The sequence below is a fragment of the Gallinula chloropus genome (genome assembly GCF_964237585.1).
Source record: "Gallinula chloropus genome assembly, chromosome: 4".
Taxonomy (NCBI): Eukaryota; Metazoa; Chordata; class Aves; order Gruiformes; family Rallidae; genus Gallinula; species Gallinula chloropus.
In genome coordinates this window covers 13,591,366-13,610,880 of record NC_140088.1, presented here as the reverse complement: position 1 = coordinate 13,610,880, position 19,515 = coordinate 13,591,366, and the positions used below count along the sequence as shown (strand labels likewise).

The 19,515-nt window shown below is 37.4% G+C and overlaps 1 protein-coding gene across 1 annotated transcript in view; it reads right to left on the bottom strand.

Moving 5' to 3' along the window:
• Nucleotides 1–19,515, bottom strand: part of SPRED1 (sprouty related EVH1 domain containing 1) — a gene marked incomplete at both ends in the record, with an annotated part of 56,632 nt that overhangs the window by 23,807 nt on the left and 13,310 nt on the right. The window lies entirely within an intron of this gene.

Below are 19,515 nucleotides of genomic sequence, written 5' to 3'. Positions count from 1 at the left end.
CATTTCAACATTTTAAAATAAGCAAGCTTCATGATACCTTTTGCAGCATATTTCTGAATGGGTGTTTAAGTACTTATGCCAGTAAGCATTAGTGATGTAAAATTTAAGGACTGAACAGTAAATATTATAGAAGAGGACAAAATTATTCCTTCTGTACAAAATTATTTGATATAACCATTTACCAAACTGCTGTATTTGAAAATGATCACGGTTTCATTTTTTTCCCCCAAAACATCCTAAAATAACTGAAAGTAGGCTTTTTTGCGTAATTAATATATTACGTTCTCACACACACACACGATTCATGCATATGATTCACTTATACATATATATATAAAAAAATTTGCTCCAAGCATCTAAAGCATAAATACATAATGGTTTGCAAGATGAGAAATAAGACTATCCAATTTTAGCTTACAGGCAACTGAATTTGTTTATAGAGACTTTGCTTGCCCCCTCCAAGCAAAAAAACCAGCCTCCTCCTCCTCCCTAAACCTCATCGTTAAAATGACAGTTCAGTCAATGTTTCTCATCATTTCTGTACCAACATCTTTCAGTAACTTCTCCCACACAGCAGACAAATATAATCAAGAAAGATCCAATCCTTCATTGTACATATCTATCAATTCTAATATCTGCAAATTAAAATGGCTGCTTCTTGATGCTCAATAGTATTCAACTGGAAGTTGAATCATTCACTGGTCTGTACCACTGTATTTCATTCAAATTCAGACTGTACTTGTTCACTTCAGACACAGTCTTTTGTCTCATTTCTCTCCAGTGAAGGGCCTCTTCGGATAGAAACTGAGGACACTGGGACTTCCCACTGAAATGGTATGAAATAGGATGCACCAATTCATTAAACCTAAACACTCTCTATTCTCCATTCTACTGAGCCACAAATTCAGCTTTAAAGTTAGAAATTCTATATATTTATCTGTAAATCTAAATATCTGAAATTTCTTTTGTGTATCAAGAGACTGCAGCATGAGTTGAGTTAAGCATCATTTAGGGATGCCACAGAACTTCACTTTGGCTACGTGAAAAATCTTGAACTACAACAGACTACGGTCCCCATCTGATTTCTTTTCAAGAATTGCTAAGGACAAGCAAGGATGGAGAATACATGTCATATCCCAATGACTTAGCTACTTCCATTTGCCAGAAGATTTTTGGCAGTAGTGGGGTTTTTCCCCCCCTTCCCCATACTGAGACGCCTAGCCTGGTCTAGTTAACAATCTTGGGTTTTGCTTTCATATTTTCTATGCTGTTTTAAATAACATATTTTAGAAGCTACTGTCAAATTGACTGCATTATTGCAAGAGTCAATTCAACAGGTAATATTTAATAACTTCTTAAATTGAAGCAAAACAGTTTTTCCAGACAAGCACCCTGTAAATTAACTAGAAAAATTCATTACTGTACTTGCAACAATGTCAAGACTATGGAGAGATTACTTAGTTTTGCTGTTTTGGTGGTGGTGTTTGCTGTTCTTTAATATATTTTTTTTATTTTAAAAGAACTCACAATTGGTAACAATAGCTATTTTTAGTAACAATACAAGCTGGTTTGCAATCAGCCACAAAGCAGCAGCTGGACTTCCAGAATCCTCTGCAAACAAAACAGCACTGGCCTGTTCACACTACTGATGCTACCAAAACCACCCAGATGTCTTGTATATTAAGCATTTATAGCCCCATCTACTTTTGGGAACTTCAGAACAAATTGTTCAACTGCTGGTGTAGCTTAGCTGCAGGAAAGGGGCAGATAAGGCACCAGGGTTTTCCAGCACCATCCCTACAGTTCTACCTACTCCTGCATGTTTAGCAGCCCTATCAGGAATAACTAAACCAAAGAAAATGAAACAAATAAGGCAACCAGTTGAGCTCTCTATCACTACAGCTACCACAAGCATGTGAAATGTAGCATGAAGACCAGCATCGCAAAATCAGGCCAAAATGTATGTTATCACATCCAGACTTTCCTGCGACACCCCCCCAATTTTGGTTGTGGCCACCGGAAACACTTGAGGCAGAGCAAGAGGAAAAGCCAAATGGTATTCTGCCCATTGGCACAGCATGCTGCTTCCTGTGAGTCAATGCTGAGCACCAGTGAAGACTGGGGACAACCACACCAAGAATCCAAGATCAATCCCTATGGAAACAGGTCTTTTCTCTAACAGCTGAGTGCCTCAGGTAAGGAGATCAGAGTACAGTATTCTTATGTGATTAGAGAAATTTAAATAAAGCAGAGAAGGAAGGGGGGATGGGGAGGGAAAGGTTATCCACTGTGTTATTTCCCCTTAGTACTTAAGATGTACTGAAGAGTACAGTATGTGTTTGAATGGAATACCTATTAAATTTGAAATGAAGTAATTTTAAAATAGCATGGCATTTTGTGTAAAGTTTCATTCTAAAATTATTAGCAAGCTGATTCTTTTACCCAAATCAAAAGGTAGACTAGGGTGAACTAAGAAGAAAGCATTAGTGGGCACAAAGGACTACAAATACTAACTGGAGAGGAAAGATAAAACTTTAGGTCCTTGCCTGCCATGAACTTTATTTTAAGAGCATCAAGCATTGAAAATATGACTGCAAGCTTTAAAGGCTCTCTCTTCCCTCCAAAAGCTGTGCTCTTATATTGTAATGTTCTTGAACCTAAACAGACTTATGACCTATATGACAAACTTGTTCAAGGAAAACTTCACTGACCATGACAGGCTGGGACCTGCAGCTCTGACCATGACAGGCTGGGACCTGCAGCTCAGTAACTAAAGAACAATCCTGCTTTTGGTGGCTGGGGGAAGGAACACCAATGTAACTTCATCACCAGGGCTTTTTTGTAAAAAAGCCAAATTAAAAAAAAAAGGTAACCTGGGCTATTTCTTATTTGTAAAATCAAGCCAATTAAAGATACCCAACACCGTTACATTTGTCTTTTCTTCCATTAGCCATCTGAAAGAGGATGAAGTTTAAGTGTTTTCTGCCATAATACTTTTCCCAGAGAAAAAGGGAAAGACTGGAGGAGGGAAAAAAAAAAAAAAGCAGCTATATTGTTGCAGCACATTTATTTTAACTCAGTTCCAAAAGTATGCAAATCTTCCCTTTACTAGATTCTTATTAAGCATTTCTGTATTCTTTTATTTGTAGATTACTGTTTTAACACAGGACTGAAAAGTAAGAACAGTGACCTGAGAATGTTCAGCTGAACTGCAACTGCAAATTGTTTTTTCAATACTACAAAGCTACTACCATCACCACCAAGAAACCTGGATCTTCAATTGGAATTATGAACTGAACATTACAAGAAACCGAACCCTCTTAGGCATAGTAAAAATATTTAGCATTATGGACTCTTTCAAAGCTGGAAAGTGGATTTGCACAAAAAAGGACCTCAGGTTTCAGGTGAACGCCAAGTTGAGCATAAGCCAGCAGCGTGCCCTGGAGACAAAGGTGGTCAGTGGTGTTTTGAGTTGCATTAGAAGAACCGTTGTCCCCCAGGTCGAGGGAGGTGATCCTTCCTCTCTACTCAGCAACAGTGAGGGCATACCTGGAGTGTTGTGTCCAGTGCTGAGCTCCCCTTAACAAGAATGATATGGAGATATTGGAGGGAGTCCAGCAGGCACCACTAAAAGCATTATGGGACTGGAACATCTGTCATATCATGAGGGAAGACTGAAAGAGCTCAGGCTGTCTAGCCTGGAGAAGACTTGCCGGTAACTTATCAATGTATATAAATACCTGAAGGGAGGATACAAAGAGGACAGAGTCCAGGCTCCTCTCAGTGGTTGCCAATGACAGGACCAGAGCAACAGGCACAACCTGAAGGACAGGAGGTGCCATTTGGAGAATCCCTTTTCCACTGTTAAGGTGTCTGAGCACTGGTTCAGGTTGCCCAGAAGTTGTGGAGTCTCCATCCTTGGAGATATTCAAAAGCAACCTGGACATAGTCCTGAGTAACCTGCATTAAAGTGGCCCTGCTTGAGCAACAGGGGATGGGCAAGATGACCTCCAGGGGTCCCTGATAATCTCAATTATTCCATGAATCTTTCTTTTACTCAGTATCGTATTTCAAAGCCCTGAAACTAATACGAGCTAATTTATGAGAGCTCATGATACTTTGAAGTAAGAGTTGTCACTCTGCACAACTGCTATTTAAACACTTCTGACAAGGCTAAGGGAAAAAAAAAAGGCATTCTGAAAAATCGTGACACACAGAGCTATGAAATTATGCTATCTTTGCTGGCACGCAACTAACAGCTTGAGGCTGATCTCTGAATGTGAACTGGTCATGGATCAAGGCTCTTTACCTTTGACTGGCACTTTACACATGCACTTTAACCCCTCCAACTTCTACTGCAGTATACTTCTGTGTTTGTAGCCTCACCCAAAGAGCACACATGAACGACACTTAGCTTTTTATGGTTCTTATTATCCAAATAGCTTAGCAGAAGATTTTACGATTAACAGCTAAAGTGTTCATGAGTATGTGCATGCCGAGTACCAAAAGGTAATACACCAGTTTAGTCTATTTTACTTTCATCTAACATTTGCTGAGCATTGGCTCAACTTACAAAAAAAGGAATTTATTTCATCAGTATCACAAGAACATATGGGCACACTGCTGATGATATAAAGCACTTTTTTGCTAAAGTTTTAGAGAATGACTGCCACTGGTACAAACATTAGTGACTTATCCATAACAGAAGGAGATGCAAATACAGTGTGAGTACTAAAGACATAATTTACATCTAGAAAACAGCTGACAGCACAGCCTATTCATTTTTATGAAAAGGAAACTTCTGTACATGTATTTTTGCCGTACTAATGACTACTATATGAGGCTCTGCTTGACATAACTGTTAGCTTTCTCCTACTGAAACTGCCCCAGTAAATCAGAATATACACCCAACTATTGTGCTGGTAGAAGGCAGAATTTCACAGATGTTGTCCTTTAAGAGAGAAGCAAAAGGTATTCTTCTATAAAGACAGGCGGTATAGCACAACCAGGTGTGGCTACTACTTCTGTGAGGAGTTTAGAAAGAGAAGACATGGATTTCTAGAAGGAACTACAGACAAATGCTGTTACACTTAGGATACTGGCACCTACACTGGTGTCCTGGAGAGCTTTGGACTTTGCCAGGAAACCTGAATGGGACATACTTGTTAAAACAAATCCAAACCCAAACTACTTACAGGAACCTGAACTACCAAGCAAAATAGCTTGAATCAAAAATGGTAGAAGGAAAAATATGTGGCAAATTGTATTACATCAGGAAGGGATAACTGGTATCCTGAAAGAGACAAACACACACATACACACACCTGATTGCACTATTATTATTTATCAGGAAAGGCTTGCAAAGCAAGGTGGACCTACAATTAAAAAGGGAAAATGAGACACAAATGAACAAGTCATCAAAAAAGTATATGGCTATTATGGAGTCTTCTCTTGCACATACCACACATACACACAAATAAATAAAAAATTAGCAGCACTAGAAGCACATCCCTACTTGAATACAAGCAATTTAAAATTTTTGACCTTGTAAAGTAACCAATGCTACAAGGAAGAACTGCTATTACCAGAAGAGCTTTTGCAAAATGTAAGGGCACAGGAAGAACAAAGATGTTAAAAAGATTTGAAAATCATGAAAATTACAAAGTAAATATTTGATATTTCTATTAGTAACATTTTAGCCCTACTCCCCAGCACCTCTTCCTGTTTACTAATTGTTGCTAGTTTCTATTACTTCTGTATGTCACTCATAAGGAATGGTTAAATGAAGTAATATTTTAGCAAGTCAAAGATCACAACAGATTCCTGGGTACCACCTCTTTTAAAGAAACTGCCTTCTGGAGGCCTCAGTTTTCACAACATTATAGATTCTTTAACACCGTCTGGTCAAGGCACTATTACTTAGAAAATTGCATCTGATACCACATACACAATCACACAAAAAAATCCAAACTAATCTTTCTTTCTACCTGTTGTGGTTTTGTCCTGGGTGGCAGATAAGCACCACACTGCTGCTTGTTCACCTCCCCCAGTAGCATGGGGGAGAGAATTGGAAGAGTACGAGTGAGAAAGCTTGTGGGTTGTGATACAGCTAGTTTAATAGGTAAAGCAAAAGCTGTGCACACAAAGCAAACCAAGGAATTAATTCACCACTTCCCATGGGCAGGTTGGTGTTCAGCCATCCTCAGGACAGCAGGGCTCCATCATGCATTACTTCAGAAGACAGACATCATCACTCTGACCACCCCTCCCTCCTTCCTTTTCCCTCTACCCCTTGTATGCTGAGCATGACAACACGTGGTACGGAATATCCTTTTGGTCAGCTGGGGACAGCGGTGTCCCCCAAACTCTTTGTGCACCCCCAGCCTACTCACTGGTGGGGTGATGCAAAAAAGTAGGCCCTGGCTCTGCGTGAGAACTGCTCAGAAGTAATGGAAACATCCCTGTGGTATCAACACTGTTGTCAGCACAATTCTGGAACATCCCATACTAGCTACTATGAAGAAAGTAATCCCAGCTGAAACCAGGACACCATCCGTGCCCACAGAAGTTAAAAAGTACCAAAGTAACGTTCAAAGATGTGTCCACAGAACTTGAACACGTGTAGCACAACTAAAAGAAGAGCACATAGATCCCCTTTGTAGAAATTGTAGGCATGAGCTGGGCATGGAAGATGCTTTTCAATGGCTTCCACAGCATCTTGCTTAACACAGAGGACTGCTGATACTACCAGGGACTCCCCAGATTAAATTCCATCCAACTTTAGGCATACAAGGGAACAGAATTTCAGTGGTCAAATCCTGCTACTCGTATGCCCCCGAAGTTTAATGGGCTTCCTCTAGAAAACCCTGTTTGCCTCATTTTTATAAGCTGATAGCCATGAACTCCAAAAATATAAACTCTTCATCCCACCCTGGTTTCTTGTGTCTGTCTGTCTGTGTGTGTGTATATATATATAAAAAATATGTTTTTTTTCTTCCTCCTCACCCCAGAATTTCTGAAGATCCAGAGGAATCTCTTTCCTCCATTTATAGTACAGAATGTCTGTACCTCTTCCAATTTTGTGAAGTCAATACTTGTTTCTTATCAAGTAGCAACCACAATATTGGCTACTGCTGCCATGTTTTAACTGCAACTTGCTTACCATGGAAACATGTAAAGATGGGAAAGGCCAAAAATAAAATAAGAGAAGTAGATAATTTTTTAGGCAAGTTACATCTCTTTCCAACTTTGCGAAAAGAGAGGAACGTCTAAAGAAGTGACGGAAGACAAGCTTGTAATTTTCTCCGGCACTTCAGCAAACTTAGGACAAGCACAAGTTTGCAGCCTAAGGCAGATTCCACTGAAACTAAGACAACTTGACACTTCCAGTAAATGTCGTCAGACAACATCCATCCAGACTAGAAGGAATTTTATTTTTTATTAAATCATGCTTACAGATTCAGTTGTGCCTTTTACTTTCCTTGGAACAGCAATGCTTGCTATAGTTTAAAACACATAATTTAGGTGTAAATGTTTCAGGTAACATTTGTACCTGAAAAAGTTAGAACTCTCTTCTTTCATGGCCATTTTCCTCCAGTCTTACATACTCACAAAGTCCCTGAGCTTCACACAGGTACGCAAGCACAATTAGATCACCCTCACAGACAAAGTTATTAGTCATCTAGCCACCAAGATTAGGGATGGCAGGACTCTGGAGACACTGTTAACAGGAGATATGAATGCATTTATCAACAAGTAATTTTGTAATAAAGTTCTTGACCACTAAAATAAGATGGCCACAGTAAGGTTCCTTACTGTTTTAGCTACTCTAAGAAGGTATGACAGGCTGTACTGAGTACGTTATTTCAAACAAGCACCTGTGTACTTTCTATTCCACTGCTCCTTGCATTTGTAGAGCACAATTCTTAAATGTCCTAAAAGCTATTATTCTCCTCCTAACACCCTGTATACAAAGCTTAGCTGGTGAGCTGCTACATACTCTTCATCTTTTGGCCATACATTTATGTAAGAAGAAAAACATCAGTCCCACTGAGTCTACTCACCTGAAGCGACACTTGGCATTAGGTAGGAAACCACAAAATTTAAATTTTAATCTTGTCATATTAAAACAAATTTATAAAAGGTCCAGCTCATTCGTGGCATGCATTTCCCACTCAGCCTCCACAGAAAAGGAACAAAACCTGAAACCAAATAAAGCATATCCACACTTACATAAATAATCTTCCTTTAACTGTCTGAGCTGTGAGACTAATGAATGTTGTACAAGAAAGAGTGTTTTATAACTATGTGGATTAAAACTGTAACATCATTTGTTGATATTGTTAAATCTAAATGTTGTCTCAAAATTTACACTGATGTGGCTTTTCAAGGACTTTAACCTGCCCATATTCTAGAAAAATCCCTAATGCTAAATTGCTCTTTTTAACATAAGAACAATAAACATCCCAAAGGATGTTTCAAACACAAATGAACAAATCATGAATTTCCACACTAACAAAGACTACAAGCCAAACTGCAAAATGCTTAACAAATAGCACAAAAATCAGAGTAAAAAAAAAAATTCAATGAGCCTTGTGATAGCTTGTGAACTTCGAGATCTATTTTAAAGGTCTATATTCAGTAAGCGAAAGGAAGCTACCATTCCCTTGTGGTCTGAATCAATATTTTTGTACTTTTAACAAACCATGAGTAGTTGGGAGAGAGGAAATAAAGTCAGAGAAGTAGGAGATAAACGCAAACACTTATATTACAATTATCTATCAAAGGAAAAGAAACAAAGGATTAAAAAGATTATACAAGAAGTTTTGCCCTTCGTATTTGTAATACGTCAGACATGTGACTTACATAGCCAATATGTAACTGTATGATCTACGTTTGATAATTTCAGTAATAATTGCATCCCAGCCAGCATTCTCAAGCACAGAAATTAGTGATTCACAAGTCTTTAGGTCAGAGAACACAGGAATATTAATAGTACATCAAAAAAGCGTAACTAAGTCTTTTGTAACTACAATCCCTGCTCTAACTACTGCTAAAGTAGCATTTTTCACAAGTTTTGTCAAAAAGCTGTATGTAATGAAAACATGGGCTATGCACGAACATAAGACAGAGCAAATAAGCACACTAAAAGGCCCCTCAGTTCAAAAGGAAGATTATTTAAGTTGTATTACTTGCTGCTGCTCAAGAAGAAAAGTTCAGAAACTTGTAACCCATTGCACAGAAAAATAATAAAAAGCATATATACGTTCCCCAGCTCCCCAATATTTAACAAAACAAAAATTTCATTCACACTTCATAAATGGTAGCTGTTCATGAGAACTACAATAATCAATCTCTCTGTCTACTCAGCAACTGAAAGGGACAAACAAGCTGAATTTTTCTTGTTTTGGCAATGAGAAAGTCCTAAACAAAGGGTTACAACACTTAGAACATGAGATAATTTAGTGTTATGTTTACATCTTGATTCTTCCTATTTAGACTTTTCAAAACTATCAGCACCATCAGAAGTTATGGGTCTGTGGTGGGTCTTCGCCATAAGGAAGTTTGGAAAATGATGATGGAGATACCTAGAGTAAAACTGCACAAAATATATTGATAAGAGTATCAAGTATGAAAGCACAACATGACAAAATGAGAGTTTTTAGACAGTAGAATACAAGCAAAGAATAAAAGAAAGGTCTTTCTGCTCCATTCAATCTGTGAGACAAAAATGTCATGTGGAACAACTAGGTAGATTTTTTTTTTTTTGGTGCAGCTCTGACATTTATGTTGCAGAGTTTTAAAACAGATGGCTATCTACCCTAAAAATGTTTTCAGTGGATATTTGCCACTTTTATTATACAAAATATGGTATTATACTTTAGAAACTATTTTATTAAGTACACAATTGAAAAACGTTACCAAGACAGTGAGATATACATGATGCCATTCCACAAATATTTGCATCCCTCTATTTAACAGCACTGAAAATGAATCCTGACTGTATAATTCAAGAAATACAAAGGATTACATATCTCTGCTTAGAGAGACAGAAACCAAGATATGTTCAATAAAAATATCAAGAAATCAAACTGGTGGAATGAAGAAATAGGTGTAAATCGTGAAAATCTAACTCCAGAAACAGGAATCTGGCTGTTTCATTTGAATCCATGTGTTCTGTGGTGGACTTCTGCTCTATTTCCAGTAACAGAAGGACCTTCTCTATTAATAGTAGACTCTGTGCTTGGAATATGAAAACAGTAAAAATTACAAAAAATTTGCCATTATTATAAACAACAATGAATTTTGAGTACTTTTATCTGCAATGAGACTGTCCAAATAATCCCAATAAACCAGGAGAAGTCATTAACTGCTTTACTAGCTAAAGAAAAGACATCAACATTTTATTATGCATCCTAAAATGCAAGGTCAAAAACCCAATACCATATTACAAGTATCTTCTTTAGTGATACCAACAATTTCTTTAAAGTTTTGAGCCCAAATGCTCATTACATAGGAATTTAAGCCTAAAGTACTGGCTATACTGTAGAGGTTTATCTGACAGAATTATGTAGCCTTTGTTCACAACCCAATATGGGGAACACACTCATCATGTACGAGCTTTAGATACAGGATGTACAACAGTGTTTCTGAGGGCTCTGCTTCTAGAACTGGGTTGTTCAAACATCAAAAAGTTACTGTGTTTGAAAGGAAAAAAGAATATTCCCTAGTCATACAGTAATTCCTAGACATAATTAATTTGCCTGTAGTTTTCCCAGTGTTATTAAAGACATTATTATTTTTAAGAACTTATCACTAGAAGAAAAATTGAGAAGTGATTGAGTCAACAGATTCTTGAACTGTCACTCTGCAATTTTAACTAACTGACTGATGTCTAAAGTAGCTCATCCTTGTTTTCTTCATCCATATGTTAACTGGGAAGTGGTGTGTGACCAGTACTCAACATGACCCTCTATTTGAGGCATTTTCACAAAAGACTGAGTAAAAAACCCTCAATATTGACTATTCCACATAAAAAGCTGGTATTTAAAGCAAACCAGCTGTCACAGCTGTTTCTTTAGGAAGCACAAAAAAGAAAAGATTGCCCAAGAGTTATTTAAGGGGAAGAAAGGGGAGCTAAAAATGCCAGAACTCAAGTAACAAAAATGTAGTAATAGATGTTTCAAAAGTCAGTGAGATGAAAAGATCTTAGGGGGATGGGAGAATATGCCTTGCATAAAATCTTCCGTACCAAATAAACAACATTAAAAAAACCCACCCAAAACCCAACAACAAAAAAACCCCAAAAAACCTAAGGGGGAGTGAGAGAAAACAGCATATCCTCTTCCCAAAGAATTAGCAGGCACATGAAGAAAAACTGAGTGTCCTTCAAAAGTGTTTGGTTTTAACTATACAAGAGAAGCATAATCACAAAGCATATCACTGTTTAGTATGCAATTCTAATACAATGGCTTTCTTTAAACACACTTGATTTTTTCCTGCATGAAAAGGGAAGTATAAATTACTGTAACTTAATCTACACTAGTAAGAATTTGGTTAGATTGGTTCCAATAAAACCAAAACAGTTAAATACTGATTTTTCTCATTTTTAACTGCTTATGGATTAAGTAACTGCCAGTAAACACAAGCTATTATATCACAATCTGTATTACACTAATAGCTTTAAGTAACATAGGCAGAAAACTTAGCGATCATGAAGGAGTGGAAAGAAAGGTTCTAAGAAACAGTTCCACAGTGAGTAAGCAGAGATAGATGAAAACATACAGCAATCGGTCTTCTCATCTTTTCTGTAACTACTTTCTGCAGCTTCATTTCAGAAGGTCCTTTAACAGAGACTGGTGAGAGGTTACAAACTACTGACAATTCTATGCTACCTTCTACAATGAAGTCCAAGGCTACTTTTCATACTCGCACTACCATTATTGTTATAAGCACTTCAAAGTAATAGGATTTCACACTGTTGCCAGCAGCACTCCCCATCCTTCCTTCTCCTGCCCTGATCATTTATTCCTGCCATGCACTTTCTCCACTGCTTCAGTTATCAACACTGGGAAGCTGATATGACTCATGAATAATCCAGAGGAAAGGTTAACTTCAATCCAGACAATTACCCAACCTCAATCAGTACATGATTCCTTTTGGTGACAAGACTATCTCTTAACTGGTCAAAGTGGTTTTGTAGATACGATACTTCAACACAAGTTCCAGAGCATTGTCTAAAGAGGTGTATGAGTGTTTGATTCACTGTCAGCAGCTTTTGCCAAACTCTCACTCACTTAAATCTCTGTGGATCAGGAAAAGAAGGGGTCAGCCCAGTTGGATTCTCTTCATATGTATTTTGAGATTAAGCCACAACTAGCATTATGAGCACCTAGGACTTAAACCACAAAGTTGGCACATTTCATCTCTTTCTGCAGTGTCAACATGACTTAATCCTTAATAGTTTTTCTAAAATTCTTTTTTTGTGTCATGCATGTGGAATGAGCACTAAAAATGTAACGAGTTATGAATAGGTTTTTTTCCTCCCAAGAAATGTACATTTTCTTTCTCTAAATTCTTACTGTGAGATGTTTTGGTCTTCTTTGTGTTTAGTAAAGTGCAGTTTACATGCTAACAAAACAAACTGAATTTCCTTTATGTAACAACTGAATACACAAAAGGAAAGCCCTCTTGATTCCAGAAGATGCAAGGGGATTAACTCTGGTAGCACAGAAAACACGTATTCTGAACACTGCAAAACATTTGTGCCATGTGTGAAGTGTGGTGAAAACAAAGATGCAGAGAAAGCCCAATTTTCAAGAAATGTAACTGAAAATATAACACAATAGGAGAATCAATTATAAGCAGATGTAACCTGCAAGTATCTTGTAATTTTGATATCATTAATCCATGTACAACCTCATATTTTCAACATGGAGACAAAAGAAATGAGCACTATTTTGCTGCAGATTAAAACACTAAGACTGTATCTGGCCAAACTTTTATACTCAAAACCCAGTAAATTTACAGTAACACTAAAGATTGTAGTTTGACTGTATGAATTTAGAATTCTGAATGCAAACTGTATTAAGACTCAGAAAGGGTTAAGAGTACTCAGTCTGGATCTTTTTATTGGAAAGGGAGTTATAGCAACCTGTATTTGGAGGAAGCTTTATATATACCAAACAAACGTGATTCGGCTGAAGTGATTCATCAGCTTATCTTCATTGATGCACAGTCACCCATAGTCAAGGAAATATCAACCAAAAGAAGATTTAAAATAGAAAAGTAGCCTTTAACAACCACTTAGAAAAACTCATTTGACAACTGAACCTCTTCTGCTAGAAAACATTCATTCATTTTAAGGAATAACAAAAATCGACAAATTTAACTAACTACTTGCAATGGAGACTCTTTAAATTGTAATTGAGACTAGTCAATGCACTGGTACAACACATTTTCCAAACTGCAGTACTACTGGTGCAATGAACCACTGTGCTTTTTTTTTTTTTTTTAGTTTGTGCTCCTGCATTATTATGCCAAGCACATAAGGGAGAGGAAATACAAACCTCCCCTCTTCAAAAGAGGAAGAAGGAAAAAAAAAAACCAAACATGAAAACCCTTCAAGTTTTGCTGCTATTCATCCTTTAATAAAGATCACTATTTACAGAAGGTTATTCAGTATTTTTTGAGGATGCAAGGAAATACAAAATCCATTAATTTCAAGCTTTAAACACTGGGTTCCAGTACACTGGCATTCACAAGAAAAGCAGCTTCCAGATAACACTCATGCAAGCATTTTGACACAGACAGACGATGCATCTCCACAAGACAAATTAAAGGGTGATGCTCCATTGAACAGTTATATGATAGGAGTATACTATGCATAGCACAGAAATGCTACATAGGTCTCATTTTCTGAGCTCCTTATTAATTCAAGGTTTTTATTCATAGAAGATGTCTAAACAGTAATACATGTAGAGTTCTGCTAGTGATTCAGCATCTGTAGGTCTGCAGCAAAAATTACTTGATTTTGTGGGATAATGGGAAGGCAACTAAACCTACTCACAAAATCCAACCTGAATCCCTACCTCTTTCTTCTCCTCAAGACTTAGGGCACAACTCTGCTGCTTCCTTTATGTTGTCAAACCACTGTGAAATGAGCTGGTTGTGCAACTAAAACAGAAAATCCATCATCCCAAATAGATCATTCTGACATTTTCATTCTGAAATCCTAAATCACCTGTAGCTATGTGCCCTTAGATCTAAGGCCAAGACTGCATAGATAAATGCAAACTATCCCACTCAGTGGCAGCCCAAAAGCATACTTCATCATTAGAAATGGTGATTTATACCATTATTAAAAGACTTACCTAAACTATTATTTTTTTTTCTTTTTAGGAGGGGGGTATTTATTTATAACTTCACCTTTAATCCAGAGGAAAGCCATAAAAGGTGTTTTCCTGTCCATACACAAATATTAATTCTAAATAGCTTGCCTTTTTTGTTTGTTTTGTTTACTGCTTTAACTCTGGTTTAAATCAGTCTGAAACTGATTACCATTGACATAACCATTTGTCCAACATAAAAATCCATTTGTTCCTCCTGTTCAGTATCGGAAAAAATACACAAAATTACCCCTTGCTTTAAGAGACTCAGAAACTTTTCTGTGGCATTTGACAATCTCAGTTGCTGTAGATCGATCATACACATACTTCTACCACCACGTGTGAATCTTAGGAAAGTCTCATTCAATCAGGCTACTGCTACAGCAGCATTTTCTAGATACAGCTAACAGTACTTCCATTCTTCCATTCAGTTGTATATAAAACTTGGGGGAAAAAAAAAAAAGTATCAGGAACAAAAAAAAATCAAGCTATGATTAATTTCACACAATGTGAGTCTAAGGACATCGTGACCTTGTTTCAGATTTTAAATCAACACTTTCATAATTTTAATTTGAAATTAGCTCTTTAGGTCTATTTATACATTTACTCTTGATCCTCATGTTCCAGCTTCCTGAGCAGCAGTTTCATGGTTAAAAACCGATGCCTATTAGAATAAACTTCTGGTGGGAAGTGCTAAGAATTCAACCCGCTGCCTACCAATCTATCCAGAAATCTGTTCTCACTCCTACTTCCTCCTGTCTGTTCCTTTCTGAAACAGCAGTAGGGGGGTTGGGAGTTTGCCTTTCTTCTACTGGATCACAGTTGTGTACATGAACTATACTGGACCATATGGCAATCTCCTTCAATTTCTAAGAGGCAAAACAAGCTCAGTCCAACCTAAAGCGCTCCAGGTAAGAGGGAAAGCTTATGGGTACCAGCGTTCACATCTCCATGTTCAGAGGCCAGATATGAAATTCTGACAACTACAGAAAATGTTACTTCAAGGATAAGAGCAGCCCTGCCCATACTCACAAAAGGATCTGAGTATTACAGGATGCTCTAACTTCTCTCCTCACTATACAGAAAACTACCCAAGTGACTACACTCAACTTTGAGTAGTCCAGAGGAAAAAGAACAAAGACTCAGATGCAGGAAGACTTTCACAAAAATTACTGTAGAGAAGACAGAGCACCTGTTTAATGAGCAAGGCATGTGGAGGATGAGCCTACTGACAAGAGAGTGAAACCGAAGAGGAGGAAAGTTGAAAGCTGAAAAGAAAACTCCATAGCTGCCTGGAAACTGCCAAGTAGAGGCAGGCCAACCAGAAACATAGTGGAGATGGGTTTTCCTTTCGTTAGGGGAAAACAAAGTTTTATTGAACACCAAAGCATAAAAGTCCAATGGGAAAACTACCCCCAGACGCAGCACCTCAGGAGAAATTCCCCCACTTACTCCCAGTAAAGAGCAGATAAGTTTGCCACACAGGCTCAACCTATAGATAGATGAAATTGTGTTTAGCTCTTTGGTACAGGTAGGATTGCCTAGTCAAATACACTGGAATATAATCTTGATTTACAGAGACTTTATTTTCAATCTTACAAAATAATCATTGCACTTTGCAAAAACTTTTAGCCCAGCACACAAGTTCTTGCATAAAATAGTGCAAAATTTTGTCTACATTTCCATAATGTTTAGAGAACACAACTTGCATGAACATGCAAGGAACTGACTTGACAGAAAATAGCTCCCTCAGCTGGAGCTGCATAATTTTTACTTTTTAGTTTAACTTGACTAATAGGGTCGTTAAATACGCAACTAAATTCTACTTGTATAACAACACAGTAATCTCACTTTCTTATTTTAACTTTACTGTTCACTGCTATGTTCTGAAGTTCTTAACTGCTATAGATAGCTTATTGAGAACAACAAGAAGCAACTAGCAACTATATCAGAGGGAGAATGGAGGAAACCAAAAGTAGCATAAATCATTGCCAACTACCTGCCCTAAAGAAACATGAAAAACACCAGAGACAGCTGGAGACTGCCAAGGAGCTGGAGATCTATCTAGGATCTGCCTATATTTAAACATAACTACAATAAAAATCCAAACTAGACTATGGTTTGCCATTACCTTCTTTCAACTTTAATACTGTACACAGTGCGGAGACAGACATGGGCCATACAGGTTAAGATTAAGTAATAGTCTCCCTTTAATTTATGGGTATTAAGGCACCTGCAATCCGCAGTCACAGATCCATGACATCTGATATACTAACATTAGAAGTGTTATTGTAAAGAACCCTTTGCTCCTTGTGTTGTTAAATATTAATTCTTCTCAATTTAAGATCTTTAAACATTTCTCTCTATACACTCTTCATTTAAAAAAAGGACAGAAGTAACTAAAGAAATAAGGAATGAGGTGGCCAAGAGATTTTAACAAAATCTTTATGCACCAAACTAAGTAAGACTGAACACAACTGTATGTCTCAAGAAAAAAAGTCATCCCGTGCTGAAACACTGCTTTAGACATGACTAAAAATTGCCACTTCCAGAAAAACAAAGAAAAAGAATTTTCTTTTCATTGATAAGCATCTATTAAAAGAATGCACCTTTGTATTTTCGTGGTTCTGCTTTGTGTCATAATTGCATGTTATCAAGATTAAACATCCAAAAAACATTCAAATGTTAATGTGAAGAAGCTGAAGGGTTATAACCCTCTCTCACTTAAACCTTACAATGAACATTGGCAAAAAGATGGCAAAGATGCCACTAGACTATCACATTTTCAAGCCTCAGAATACAGATGTAAACAAACCAACCAACCAAAAAAAAAAAATTCACAAAAAACCCAAACAAACCCACCTTTGAAATCTACTTTTAATAGCAGTGAGTTAAAATACTAAACATCCTAAAAGTTAAAACAATAATAAATCTTAGAAGTCCTACAGGGCAATACAGAATTCAGAAGGCTCTCAGAACCGCTTTAGGTACAAGGTTCTTGAATTCACACCACAATAATTTAAGGTTCAGCTAGTGTCAAGCACCATTATTTCTTAAGGGTTTTTCTCAGACAGATTATATGTCAAATAGATTTAACCCCAGAGATGTAACATGATCTTTTAATAGTTATGACTAAATTACAAGTTTTAAAGTAGACAGCCATCAAAGTTTAAGGAGAACAGGCAATCGTGGATTCAGGAAATGTACATTCCCTCATAGTCAGCTAATGGCAACTTTAATAGGATGTGATGGATTTTTCTCCACCAGGAGAAAATACTGCCTGCATTTCTGCTTCAACAACCCACGCCAGCTGACTAATGGAGTTATATTTTTGTCTCATATGAGGACGGTTACTTGCCCATCCTCTAGCAGTTGCAGAATGAAACATTGCAGCAGCTGTGGGGCGAACAGAAAAGCTGCTCTATTTGGTAGCCAAGATCTAAAGTAGAGGCCTTTCCCCTTGAACAGTGGAGCTTATTTTCTGTCACAGGGTGACGAAAAGACACAGCACATAACAAGGCCATTTTTAGGGCCTAAAGTAGTAAGCTAAAGATACTTTTAAGGAGTAATAAATCTTCATGGGGAGGAAAAGTAAAGGATCCACAGAAATTAAAAATAGAGCTTTTGGATAGATAAGAGCCATTGGGAGTTTAGAAGAGGTTGTTGAAAAGAGATACCTATGGATCAAAACAAGTTTCTTAAAACCACTCTTATCAAATACTACTAAATGTAAAAAGTCTTTACATTGGCATAAGAACAGTCCTAATCGTAGCAGACCAATCCCAAAGAAATACTTCTGCCACACTACTGAATAATCAGCATATGCCTGCAACTAGAAACATCTTTTTATGCAAGCACTTGGGCTTCAGTCCTGCAAAAATTTAAATATATCACTCTGAGTAGACCTACAGATCTCTGTGGAAGTCTGTAGAGTTTATCACACACATAGAAGCTAACACATATTTATAAGTCTTGCAGGATAATTGCTTTTGGCAGAATATAAATAACATTGCTCTAATGTGTTTCAGCATCGTGGTCTCCCGCCTTAAGAACCAGCCATTCTGGTGAAGCCTGTCATTCTTCATATAAAGAGTGGCAGCTGCATAGCCCACAGAGACATTTAAACATCTCTCTGCATTTTCTTTAAAGTTTCAGAACAGTGTTTGGGCATTCTTTAAAAGTAGCAAGAAAGCTAACAAGTGAAGCCGACAAAAACTGCCTGGAAATGCTTTTTTACTAGTGCCATGGATACCACTGGTAGGACTGGAAGCAATCCTTACACAGAATATCTACAGCATCCAACACTTCAAAACAGTACATGAATTAGGCTGTGGAGTTTACTAGGTATTTTTCCAGAACCCAATGCACTGGGTGACAGGGCAATAACTCAATATGAGAAGCAGTCTTAATAAAGGACTCTAATGTTCACTGTACTGTACTTCAATGAAAAAGCTAAAAAATCTGCTACAAGAAGAGTTTTCAAATAGCAAGACAGGCATCTGAAACAATTTTAGAAACTTAATGCCAGTAGTTTGCCTAATTGACTTTTAAATGCGTACCTGAAACTAGGCCTTAGATTTCTCTCCTTGTCAGTCGTCTTTATCTTTTCAGCGTTGTCTTACTGTCTCTATTGCCTTTCATTTTAACTTCTAGCAAGGATAAACCTGAGCAAAGAAAGGGAACTTTGGTAACTGTCGATGCCATTGAGAATTAGAAGAAATTAGTATATATCACCTCCTGCAGTCACTACTGCTTCTGCAAGCCCCAGGTGGAACAGCAGATCTGTCTTGGCAGAAGGCCCAGTTCTTATAAGGGGAAAGGAATTAATATATTTTATAGTCATAGGTAGCTCTTACAGCAGGTTGACTTTCACCCTTCCACATAACTCCCCCCTTATTTTGATTTGACACCTTCACCTCTTTAATCGCACCTTGAAAAAGACAGTTTCACTGATGATACTCCATCAACATTTTACAGCTAAGAAAGTACTGCATGCAACGAAAAACAGCCCTGGTGTAATTTTCTGCTAAAAAATTGTCTACAACAAGTCCAACAATACTAACAGCAATTAGGGGGAAAAAGTAAGTTAAAATACTCAGTAGCTCTCTCAAACTCCTATAATTTCACA